The following is a 12819-nucleotide window of genomic DNA, read 5'->3' as shown; positions in this document are numbered from 1 at the left end:
CCGATCAGGATACCGTAGATATCTGGTAGTGGACGACTCGTAGACTGTCGGAACCATCCTGTTGACGTTGTGACATATCGCATGAAAAAGACCAAAACCGTCCAATTTCCAATATCATATAATGACTCGCACACCCAGGATATCAATGACTGCATTAGGAATCGTAGATATCCAAATATCCACACCACCAAAAAACTTATTAACAAGAAGCGAAAAACTTACCATTCACAAAGCACAGAAAGCCACTAGACTATACGTATATCAATAAATGACCGTAGAGGGAATAGTTAGGGTTCTTTATAAATAAACACAAACGAACCCAATTGATGAACTGCATTAAACATCTTAATCAGCCGAGAAAACGTTTAAAATAAATTACGACCGAGTTGAAAACCAGAGCAACTCGATATGTTGTTAATAAATGAATTATTAAGCTTGAAAACCAATACGCTAAACCTAATAGATAAGAATATACGACTGAAAAAAACTAAATAAATTACAAAAAACTAACGGGTTCTACCCTTTATCTTATCTGCTGACTGCGCTAAAACAAGATTTGACCATTAAATTTTTTGAAAATGCGACGTATACACTTTGAAGGTTCCGTCAAAAATTATCCTTTCCCAAACGTAAAGGTTCTCAAAACATTAATACACAAAAAATAAGTAAAAAGGTTCCTCCAAAAAATGAACCATTTTGCGGAAGAAGTAAATAATTTTAAAAGAATAAAAGATAAAACAAATATACAACCGCAAAAATAAAACGTCAAATAATAGAAGAAACAATCTTAAACTCCATTCATTAAAAAAACACTAAACAAAAGTACCAAATTGAAATAAAGCAACTTATTATATTAAACAAGATTAAGTCTTTATAATTTTTTCGTAAAAAAACCACATTAGGCCTTCACAATTTCATTCGTAAAAAAATTCAAGACTTTGTTAACTATTATGCTTACAATGAGTGTCTTATTTGCAGTGTAGCTTGAAGTTATCGTTGGTTCTGTGGTAGAGCGCTCGACTGCCTAACTGAACGGCCCGGGTTCGAAACCTGGGTGACGCATTTGTTTTTAATCAAATGAGAAATCGCTAAATTAGAATTTCTTCGATGCAATAATTTCAATTTCAATTCTATTTCAATTAAACCAAAATTTCGTAATCTATTAAATACGCTTCCGATAAAGCTGAAGGTCTAATTTTCAATAAGGCGTAACAAGTGTCGGTGGTTCTGTGGTAGAACGTCCGCCTGTCAATCAGGAGGTCTCGGGTTCAAATCCCGCCCGATGCGATCGCAAATTGATACTAAGACGAATACCGTGTACAACTGGTGGAAACCCTGCCATTGGACGTTGAGAGGTAGCATTACACTCAGCACTCGGTCCGTCCAAAAGTCATTAAGAAGAAATTGGAGAGAAAACGCCCATATAACACAACAGACTCAACATGCACAACCATCAGAACACAAACACAACAAATTCAACACTCACAACCTACGCATAAACATTACAAAAACGTAATACACCAAACCGTCACGACGGTGAGCGAAAAAACACCATCCAAACCAAACCGCAAATGCATTCGTTAACGCTCACCGTCACACGGTGGTTTTGCCAACCCTTTGAGAAACTGCGTACGCAGTGATTACACTTTGCACCGAAAATGCGAACGCGTTCGCAGTCCTGACAGACAGACAGACCCACCCACAGACCCACCCACAGACCCACACACAGACCCACCCACAGACGAACCCACAGACCCACCCACAGACGAACCCACAGACCCACCCACAGACACGGTCGTTGTATAACCCCTCCTAGGGGACTTTGTCCCCTCGGAGAGGTAAAAAGGAACTTTTCATAGTGTTATTCTACCTATTTACATATCGGAAATGTATTTATATTTTACCGTATTTAAAATATAGGTAATTGTTTTTATTGGCTTGACTTAAATAAAGCGTGAAAGTTATTAGTTTCAAAATGATATTTACAAATCTTATCCACACAAATTTAATTTAATTTTAATTTTAGTGTTTTATAGTATCTTTCTGAGTATATTTGTGTATAAGAATTATATTTTACCGTATTTAAATAGTAATAAAAGCGAATTGAAAGTTTGAAGAAAATATGAATTAAGTTCGTAAATAAAATCCTTTTATAGTACTTTGAAGGACTCTTAATACGTTTTCAACTTGAATAAAATTAAAAACAATAATCTAAGATACCCTTTAAAGTTAAATTCCTTTAGAGTTTATCAGTAAAACCACTTTAAGTATTTTTCAATCCTTATACCTATATTTACATATTGGAATTGTTACAAAAGGTTCTTTTAAACTTAACTTAGTACACTAATTAAGTATTTTTAATTTACCGTAATTAAAATATAGGTAAGTGGTTTTTATCTTATTTTATACCTACGGAAGGGATAAATAAATTATAGCAATAAATTTTGGAGTTTGGAGATGAGTGGAAAAAAAAATAAGGCTCTTCGTTTTTCCAACTGCTTTTCTGATGTACCCAAAAATGGACCAAAATAGACCAAAAGTACCCTTAAAACGACCAAAGTCACCATTTTCGGCCCTATGTACCCCATTTCGGACCAAAAGTACCCCAAACTGGTCCTATTAGCTTTATTGTAATGTTAAACTCCCATAGAGATTCCGCTAAAAGAAAAAAACTTGCGGTCCAATTTTGGGTACATGAATTATTTCGGAGAGGGAATCCATGTTTTAAATTCAAATTAACCGCGCGCCCGGGCAATCCGCGCCTCCCAGGTAATCCGCGCACGCGCGCGCTATCTTCCTGCCTAGGTTATCAAGTATCATACAACTTACATAATTTCCACTTATTTCGTACGATAAAACGCGATCGAGATATTCGTTTTAAGAAATACTCGTGAGATTGGTTCAAGTGTCAAGCATATTTAAGTACTACAATGATATTAAAATGAAGTTTAAAAATATTTCCATTCTACTTTAACAACGAATATTCCATGACGTCAAAACACTATTAAATTCAAATTAACCGCGTCCCCCGGGGTAATCTGCGCACGCGTCGCCTAGGTTATCAATTTTTACATCATTTCAACTTATTCCGTACGATAAAACTTGATAAGCGTAGATAAATGAACAAGTTGGCCTGGACATAATATGTTGATATACGGAAAAACAAATCGTCGCGAAAAATACCCTAAATACATTGACTTTTCGATGATTTTACCCTCATTTCACCCCTTAAATCCCGGACCCCGATCCCGAACCTGACCCCGACCCCGGGATCGGAGCCACACCCTCACTTTCCTTCTACTTAATCTTTTTAAATCATCTTTATCATTAAACATTCAATTTTAGAGTCGTTGGCAACCCTGTGTCTCGATAATTACATAAATGTATAATAGAGTTCAATAGGTATGACACTTCTTATTCTTCGCGTGTAAAAATTTTACTGAGAGCTTTTCGCGGCACAGATAATATAGAGGTCTTCGATGTTTTCCGTTAGCCCTCTCTCGTGTCTCACGTAGCATTTGACAGCGTTTCTCTTATGACGTAATTTCTCTTATGACGTTATTTATAATGACACGGACTTTAAAAAATTTACCAAAAATCGAGCCAATGCTGTAGGTGGGGTGGTAGAGTGGTTAGCACTTTCGCCTCGCAGCAAGAGGAACCGGGTTAGGTTCCACCTTGTGGCACTGGATGAAAACTCGGAAACAGTCCTTCGGCGAAGATTCTGAAAGTTTTCTCCCCACTGGCTGAAGGGATTTTTCTCCGAGTTCTTCGGTTTCCCCTTTCTATAAAAACTTATAGAGGTTAACGGTAATAGTGAGTGTAGGGAGCTGTTGGCTCGCGTGGCATGAAGGGCTTGCCACCACCCTCCTACGCATTGTAACCCGGCCACCTGTTTAAAGGCATTAAAAGTCGCAAGATGACTTGGGCCTAACATTCATAGGATTTGATTCTGCATGAGGTGTTCCGTAAATTGTTTGTTTAACAAACAATTTCTTCAATGTGAATATGAAATATATTTTGGTTTACAAAATTTACTATTTCGCCTCAATATCAAAATTTCCAATTTAAAAATTTGCCATTTTTGAAGGTCGAAATCACCATTTTCAAGGTCGAGATCAACTTGTTTATAGCCATTATTTTAATTTTAATTTTTTTTAAATTTAGTTAATAGCTTATAAAATAATAAGGTCACCATTTTGAAGGTCGAAATCGCACTGTTTATCCAGTTATTTGTTTTTGAATATTTTAGTATACTTTCGAGATTCGCAATTTCAAGGTCGAGATCGCCATTAACAAAAGACGGCCCATTATTCCTTTCAATAAAGTAACATGGCTTTCTTGTTTTACCATTTGGGGCTAGCTTCCACAATGCTTCCGCCAGCTCTCCTACCAAAGAGCTTATGAATTCCCCGCCATTTCATGCAATACATAAAAAAAGTTGAACAGAACTAACTACTTTCTATAAAAACTTTGGGTTACGGATTTTTTAGCACTTTCGCATCCCATCAAGAAAAGTCGATTGCAGATTGTGGTACTACATGTAGGTGTAAAATTTCTTCCTCCGCGTTGAGGATGCAAGTTTTTGTTTCCATTGGTTTAACGGAAGTTTCACCAGAATTATTCGTTAAATTTCCTTTCCACTAAAATGAAGGGCTTGTTATCACCCCCCTCCTATGGTGCCTTGAGTTAATATCACCCTAGCTGATATACATTATTACTATAATGACCTTTTGAGCAGCCCTCTTTTAGAATATCTGGGGTGGCGGAGTGGTTAGCCCTTTCGCCTGAGGCAAGAGGAGTGAGGTTCGATCCCAGCTGGTGGCACTTTATGGTAACTCGGATCAACCCGAGTTTTTCGGTTTCCCCTTACCATAATAGCATGTTGATGTTAACGGTAATAGTTTGAGCTGAGGGCTCGCGTGGCATGAAGGGTTTAACACCACCTTCCTACGCATTGTAACCCGGCCACCTGAATTGCTGGCATTAAAACTTTTTTTAAAGTAACTCGATGACATGCCTATAGTTATTATTCTTATTATTATTATTATTATTATTATTAATATTATTAACATTATGGAAAACCTAAGAAAAATACATAAAGGAATCCACTCGCATAGAGTGGAAGGCCCTATGGAAGCTCATGAAACATTAATCCTAACGGACTAACTTGTTTTCGAGGCGTGAATTTATGTGGTCCCATGGACACTGTATCTTTAACCGGACGGGAAAAGCTGTAGCATCCACCATACAAAATCCCCTGCCGCCACCACCGTCTTTTTTTGAAAGTTTCGGGCTGTCAAGGCCATATAATTCGTCACGTGGTCGACAAAACGTTCCGTTTGAAATGGGGGTTTACATTCTTTCAATGACCTTGACGGCCCTGCGAATCGAGTACAGCCGACTATTTCAGCTAATAAGAAGTAGGACGCAAACGGACAGTGAGGGGTACCTCTTTTAGGCTGCTTTTCCCGTCCGGTTAGAGATACAGTGTCCATGGTGGTCCGAAGAGCGATGGTGTAATTTTTACATATTTAGAGTTTAAACTGACTTTTTATCCAGATATTTTACATAAACGTTTGGGCCAACTTGTTTATTTCACGCCTCGAAAACAAGACGTCGCGTACCAAATTTCGTTAATAGCCTTCCACTCTAAGTTAGTGGGTTACTCTATGAAAAAATGCTTGATAATTGGTTGAAAAATGGCCACTTAACCAAGACCTTGAGTGACCTTGAATTGGAAACACCCTGTAGATTCATTAAAGACGTGGTTGAAGGAGGAATATCTTGATTGTGTCAACCTGCTTTTCGTGAAACGTTGGCCAAAATATTAATTAAAAGGGAACACACTCGCCTCGCTGACTTCGAGGAAACGCCAGACGCGTCCTTGTTAGAAACTGTCAAAGTTTCAATTAAATTGTCCACTGAAAGTCTACGTTAGCATAGGAAAATATTATACAGGGCTAACTTGGCTTACTAATTAAATAGACAAATAATCTATCTATCGGAGTGGATTCGTCTCTAGCTCCATCTATCTAAATCTGCTCGAAACAGCCAATTTTAATCTTACAAATAAGATTTGAAACTTCAAAAGCATTTGCAAAGTCTTTGTGAAACGTTAGCCACTTTAGGAACATTAACCATTTTTTTAAGATAGTGTCGATATTTAAAACCAGTGTCGGCTTGACGTTAAATAACTCTTTTTTCAACAGATGTCGATAGCGTCGAAATCCAAACAAGAAGCTTAAAGGGGAACGGCTAAGCTTTTCCAAATATAGCCTTATTTCCGTGTCAAAAGATTAACAAGACGTTCAATATACTAACACGTACCTTTTTTGTCTTGAAAAAATAGCTTTTGGCCCAAAAAGTTTAAACGAAAAGTAACGCCAGGTGTTTGGGTTTGAATTTTCGCCGCCATCTTAGGGGCTGCCGCTAGCGCCCCTAACCCCGTATGAGCGATTTGCGAACTATCCTAACTTTTAAAATCGCGCAATTTAGGCTTAAGTCTCTTATAACTGGAACGCGCCGCGCGTGCAAAAAAATTTTTTCGCGTCTTCAGCAGCGCGGTTTTACGTTGTTTTTCTGTCTCACCGACTTCTCACCAGGTGTCGCGGCGGACGTGTGCTTTTCGACATCTAGTGACTGCACCAGATGTCGGCCAAAATTCTGGCGTCACTTCTACAACATGAAGTTTCCTATCTATATACGAAGTTATTTTATCTATGAGCTTGACCGTTCCCCTTTAAGCTACATTTTAACCCGAATAGCGGGGCATAAAGTTTATAGGATTGAAAGTAATATTTAGTTGTGATGAAAATACCGAACGGTTCTTTTTTGATTTCATAATGAAGAATGTATGCTTCACCTAAAGCAACAGGTACTTGAGACATAGTTAAACAGGCTTCGTTAAGATCAGAATTGACAATATAGAGTAATATCGGCGTCACCCATGTTTTTTCTGCCCTCAAAATGGCGGCCATAGCCCAAAGCTACAGAGCGATACTACTCTATACCTGGTAAAATAATTTTTTTTTAAATAACAATATTTTTGCGGATATATAGATTTATTTAAGGCTTCTTTAATTTTTTTCGTTAAATGAATTCGAATTTTTTTAAATTTTTGAGGTGAAATATATTCTTTTTCTGAGCAAAGTTTAATTCCATGCCTAAAAGTACCCACACGTTGATTGACTCGTTTGAAATTTGGACAATAGCTTAAATTATAATAATTTTTAACAATATATTTTATAAGGGATATATAATTTAGGTAAAAGTCCACGAAGTAGAGTATAAATTGTCTAATTATAAAACTCAACAAAACAATGGTTTTCTAACGACGTTATTGTTTCGCTATTTTCAATTTTAGCTTCCTTGGCCATTAATAGATGGCACTACGCTCTCCACTAAAGTCAGTTTTTCGAAGAATCGAATAGATTCATTTCCATCTGTAATAACAACGGTCTTATCAAAACGCCGGTGGAAATGCTTGAGCCGACAGTTCCTTTAACGGATATCTAAAACTTCCTAATTTCCACCACCAGGTTTATCACAAGCTGGGGTAACTGGCGCTAGTTACGTTCAAATCAAGTCGTAGTGCGTTTTAGCAGCCGATATTTTGAGGTAGCATGTTATGCCTTTTCAAGCGAATTAGCGAATACACGATAAATGTTCTTTCCAGAAGAACATCACCTATTTAATATTAAAGCGAAAAAACTAGTTTTTACGTGCAGGTAAAATATTCCTCTATTGCTCTAAATAATTTGGATGGTATTTAGTTTATTAGTTGGTACGTAAATGGTTTTCAATTTTCAAAGTTGGAAGTTTTCTTTAAATCATAAATATTTTTATTTTATAAGATTTTGACGGTCAATAATTATTATGATAAAATGAGCCGCTATTTCGTGCTTTTATACAACAATTTAATTTATACATTGTTAAGTTAATAGGTGGTTCCTATTAACTTAACATTGGGTATATACTTATCTGCACCACTCTCCCCATATTCGGCTTTCCGTTGCTACGCAACTCGTTTTGAAATTTTCAATGTTTAGGCTTAGTTTCTCTATTTGGTGTTATAGTCGCGAGCCAGATTTCCCGCACGGTACTGACGAGTCCCAAATAGGACGAAACCGGTCTACCGTGGGAATTTCTGGCTATTTAATTTAATTTAGTTTTGCACTCGAAGATCTATTTGGTCCGAGTTTCGCGTCTTTTTGTTCGCTCGAAGACCTATCGGTACGAGCTATTTGTAAGTTTTTAATTTAATGGACTAATCTACTTATTCGCTAATTTTATCAATTTAATTTATAACTTCGACCGATTTTTTTTGGGATTCGAAATGTTAAAAAATGGGAATAAATGTTTTTCCACAACCACGATTTTCCTATGTAAATAAAGCGAGTCATTTTGGTTCACAGACTTGGTCATTTGTCAGGTCGTTATTAAACAAAAATAAAACGGTCTGGTTCAACATTAAGGTGACTCGTACAAACGGAAATAATTTTAGGAGCTCGGTTTAACTGACGGGCCATTGCCCCAAATATTTGCTTTCGACTTAAACAAATAAACTCAAAGGTCGATAAACATTACGAAAAATCAAGAACGTTTTTAGGTTAGTAAGCACGTATGACTGTATCTTCCAGCTTGGCTAGCATGATCCATTAACTAACAACTTTTCTTAAATTGAAAACCTTAATTTCCCAAAAATTGAAGTCGATTTCGTTATGGAAAAAAATCGATTTAATTTAGTTCTAAAAAAAACTGAATTTACCGATTTAATTATTTCAATCATATATAAATTAAAAAATAAATTATTGTCGAAAAGAAAAATTATTTTAAGGCTAGTTTAAATTTGAATAACTATTTTCGGTACTTCTCGGTGCCGTAAACGGGTCGAGGGGTCGGACACTTGCCATTATTTTGAAGTGATTTTGGGATTTCAATGTTGATTTACCATAGAGAGAGTTTAAAGATTTTGCGATTTTAGACAAAGTGTACGGGATTTTGGTAAATGTCCGACCCCTCGAAATACGTTCTCGGTAATTTCACAAACTAGCAGGGTCTTTTATTCAAAATTTGATAATTTTTCTCCAAATTGAGATTAAAAATTGAAAACTCACCCGAAACGAACTTAGTAACTATATCAACACGCTTCCAGTTTGTGACCACGTGGTGGTTATGTCAACGTTCAATTGAATTAGAAAAACCCCTTCTACTCTTGAAAACGTGAGCGTTCTTTTCGAATGGTGACACTAATATTCGAACGAGGACAAACGGCGTAATTTTATTCTTCGGTGATCCTTGTGGCACTAAACCTACACTACAGCTAAACTAAGAGCGTCTGACGTCCGTGGAGCAAACGGAATATCGTACAGCCCGCAACGAAGGCCACGAGGCCAATGAATGGTTTCTGGCCCGAACGTCGCGGAAATATCCCTTCGCGGGGCGGAGAAGGGATGATGGGATTGGAAGAGGAGAGAGAAGGATCGACGGGAGGGATTGGAAGAGGCTGCGAGGGACGGGAAGCTCAAGAACGGTTTCGATGGAGAGGCATAGAAATAGATTCTGTCGGGAGAGAAACGCGAAGCGACGATATAGCTAGTAAAGGAAAAGCGTGGGACACTTTTTATTGTCAATTTCCCGCCGGTCGTATTCGAGGATGGGAATGTAAGTTCCAAATGGACGGATCAACTCTGAGAAGATTGTATAAAAGAGGATTAAATTGTAGATAAAAGAAAGGCGATGATTTCGGGTTCCAGACTCTTCACAAAAAACTTTTTTATTTCTTCTAGTTTTTAAAAATAGTTTGTCATTTCTAACTCGGTAAATGTTAGGCGTTTTAGAAAGTTGCAAAGAAAAAATTAATACCGGATCAAAGATTTATTTAGGAATTAAATTTTATTTTTTTATGGAGAGACACGATCGTAGAGTAACCGACTGACATAGAGTGGAAGGCTATCAGCGAAACTAGTGAACACTTTTCGTACGCAACGTCTTGTTTTCGAGGCGTGAAATAAACAAGTTGGCCTAAAGCTCATGTACAGTATCTGGATAAATAAGTCAGTTTATGCTCTGAAAAATGTAAAAACAAATTTGAAAAATAAATAGTTGATAGTCTCTTATAAAATATTTGACTAAACTAATTTGAAAAATAAATGGTTGATAGTCTCTTATAAAATATTTGACTAAACTAATTTGAAAAATAAATGGTTGATAGTCTCTTATAAAATATTTGACTAAACTAATTTGAAAAATAAATAGGAGAGAAGTCTGTGACTGCCCGCATATTCACAGTAGGGAACATATGACTCAAAGACTTGAAATAATTACTGCCGATTACTTTCATATAAAGGCTTTTGGGTAAGAATATAATTTCTATTTTATAGAGTAATGGCACTGTGACGTTCTACTACGTCACCCATGCTCTTTCCTATAGATAAAAAATTTGCGACCAAAATGGCGGCCATGGCCAAAGCTACGGAGTGCTACTACTCTATAATGAAAAATATGAAATTTACTAATTCATTTGGTTTAAATTAAAATCCGTTATATTAAAGAAATTAAATCATTGTCGAGTGAAATTTTGTAAAACCTTATACGTTTAGATTTGCTTAATTGGGAACTACTTTTTACCACGGCAGAATACACCTTTTGATAAAGTCCGAGATGGGACGATGGATAAAGTTAATAACAAGAGGGACGCACATTTGAGTACACACAATCCTCCTGACGTGATAAGCGCATCTCGCAAATTAAAATTAAATTTAAAAACAATTTACAAATCCCTGTACACTTACATAATAGGTGGGTTTACTGATGTATAACTGGGTAGTAAGTCACAGGGGCAGGGCGATGTTAGGATTTTGTTTTTAATTTCAGAAGTTCTTGAGGTGGCGCCACTAGTACGTTTTCGCTACAATTTAGGAACTATTGGCGCCATCTTTCGATTGAAAGAAGCTAAAAAGAAATCCGAGTTTTTGCTTACCCCTGTAAAGCAAACTCGGCGTCAAACAAACTGTAAACCGACCTATAAGCGCATTATAGCAACCTTAGAGTAACAATATTTCAATAATAATAATAAGAAGAATAATCAGCTATCAAGATTGTGTGTAAAAACTAGTGTTTTTAATTTTCCGGAAACAGAAAATTTTCGCAAATTGGAAAATAAGAAATTGAAACATTAATTACTTTTTAAAGGTTTTCAAAATTCAATGTTTTTAACTTTTTATCGATATAAAATGTCTAATATCGGCAAACATAGTACGAAACATTAATAGTGTTACATTGTTAATCAGTTTAAACTAGTCTAGAGGTTTAGTTTTACTTTTAGATTCGAAAAATTTAGGCGAAAATGCCGCTTTATTTAAATTTGCAAATAATATATAAGACCAATAACGGAATTAATTTCTTTTTTTACGTAAAAATACGGAAAAATTTCCGACTTACAACACTAGTAAAAACCACCTACAGGCTTCAAGCTTAGAAAAGATAGCGCCATCTACTTTAATACCTGTCAACTAAATGCGTGAAGAAATAGCAGATAACTTTTGAATATGAATGTTCCTTAAATGAAACTTTCAGTTTTTATATCGAGATAATTTTTAATGAGTAGATAACTTTCACATCTTAAATTTAAAACTCAGTCGGGAGGCGGTGATACTTCTGACTAATGTTTAAACTCTGCACGAAGCTTATGGACTATTATGCAGTTAAATTACGAGAAAAAATAGAAAAGTCCACAATAAAAAAGGGGCATAAAAGGTAAACCCTAACAAATTTTCATTACGAAATTCTCGAACCAAATGGATCTTCGAGTCAAAAACAAATTATTTTATAATTAAAATAGCCATAATTTCCAGCGGTAGACCGGTTTCGCCCTAGTTGGAGCTCATCAGTACCGCCATCAGTCTATAATATTGTTCCATATGTTTGTCACTTTGGGGAATATTTTACTGAAAGCTAGTAAAGGAATGACGTCATCGCAAGAAGAAAATCTCCCCCTAGCCAGGCGCGGACAAGGCTATACGTGTGACGCCTTAGCAAGCGGACGCAAATTGGCGACGAACAGGACCGTAGCTAGGGCTGGGCGCCCGGGGCGGCCGCCCCGGGCGCCATGCGCGCGATAGGGTATAGGGGCGCCAAATTTGGTCCATATTATAATATTAGGGGGTGCCAAAATTGCAGCTCGCCCCTGGCGCCATTTTCTCTAGCTACGGCCCTGGCGACGAAGCCCGTAATCAGTGGCGGACTGGCCATAGAGTGAACCTGCCCGATGACAGGTGGGCCCCACGGACTGTTCATGAGCGCGTTATAGTTGTTAAAGCTGGGGCCCTTTGTCTTCTGGCAGCCCAAAATAATAGACCCAGTCCGCCACTGCCCGTAATGCAGTCTGTCTCCTGAAACCTTTGCACCTTCTGCTGGGTTGAGTGGCTCACGTCTAAGGTGAGACCATCAGTAGTAGGGTACTACTACCCATGCTGGATTTGTCACCTGTCCGGGCTAGGTGGACGCTGGCTTAGGGCACTATGATGATAGACCTTTGTTGGTGTGGTTTCAATCTTACCGGTACACTTATGTAACAATATTATACACTTATGGTACCACGCAAGGAATCTGACTTGCGACTACTTAATCCGAAAAGATAAACCAGGGATAGTAGATTTTAGATTATCGGTAAAAAGCCTGGTTTTTAGCCCCCGTAAACCAATCACACTAAGGGAGTCAGCCAAGGTTGTTTGAAAAAAACAAATATCGCTAAGAGTGGATGATACTGTTCGAAATAAGAAAAATGATAAACACGAAGTACATTTTTACGCCAAA

At 37.1% G+C, this 12819-nt stretch overlaps 1 protein-coding gene across 1 annotated transcript in view; it reads right to left on the bottom strand.

The window, feature by feature from the left end:
• Positions 1–9226, bottom strand: part of LOC149966212 (glutamate receptor ionotropic, NMDA 2B-like) — a 236744-nt gene extending 227518 nt beyond the window's left edge. Inside the window, exon 1 of the mRNA XM_090171102.1 lies at positions 9120–9226. The gene's annotated coding sequence lies outside the window, so the exon portion shown is untranslated. The remainder of the gene's footprint in view (positions 1–9119) is intronic.
• Positions 9227–12819: the final 3593 nt, after the last annotated feature.

This window comes from Leiobunum rupestre, chromosome 1 (genome assembly GCF_980474605.1).
Source record: "Leiobunum rupestre chromosome 1, qqLeiRupe1.1.hap1, whole genome shotgun sequence".
Lineage (NCBI taxonomy): Eukaryota > Metazoa > Arthropoda > Arachnida > Opiliones > Sclerosomatidae > Leiobunum > Leiobunum rupestre.
Note: the sequence above shows the minus strand (reverse complement) of the source record. Positions and strands in the feature narration are given on the sequence as shown.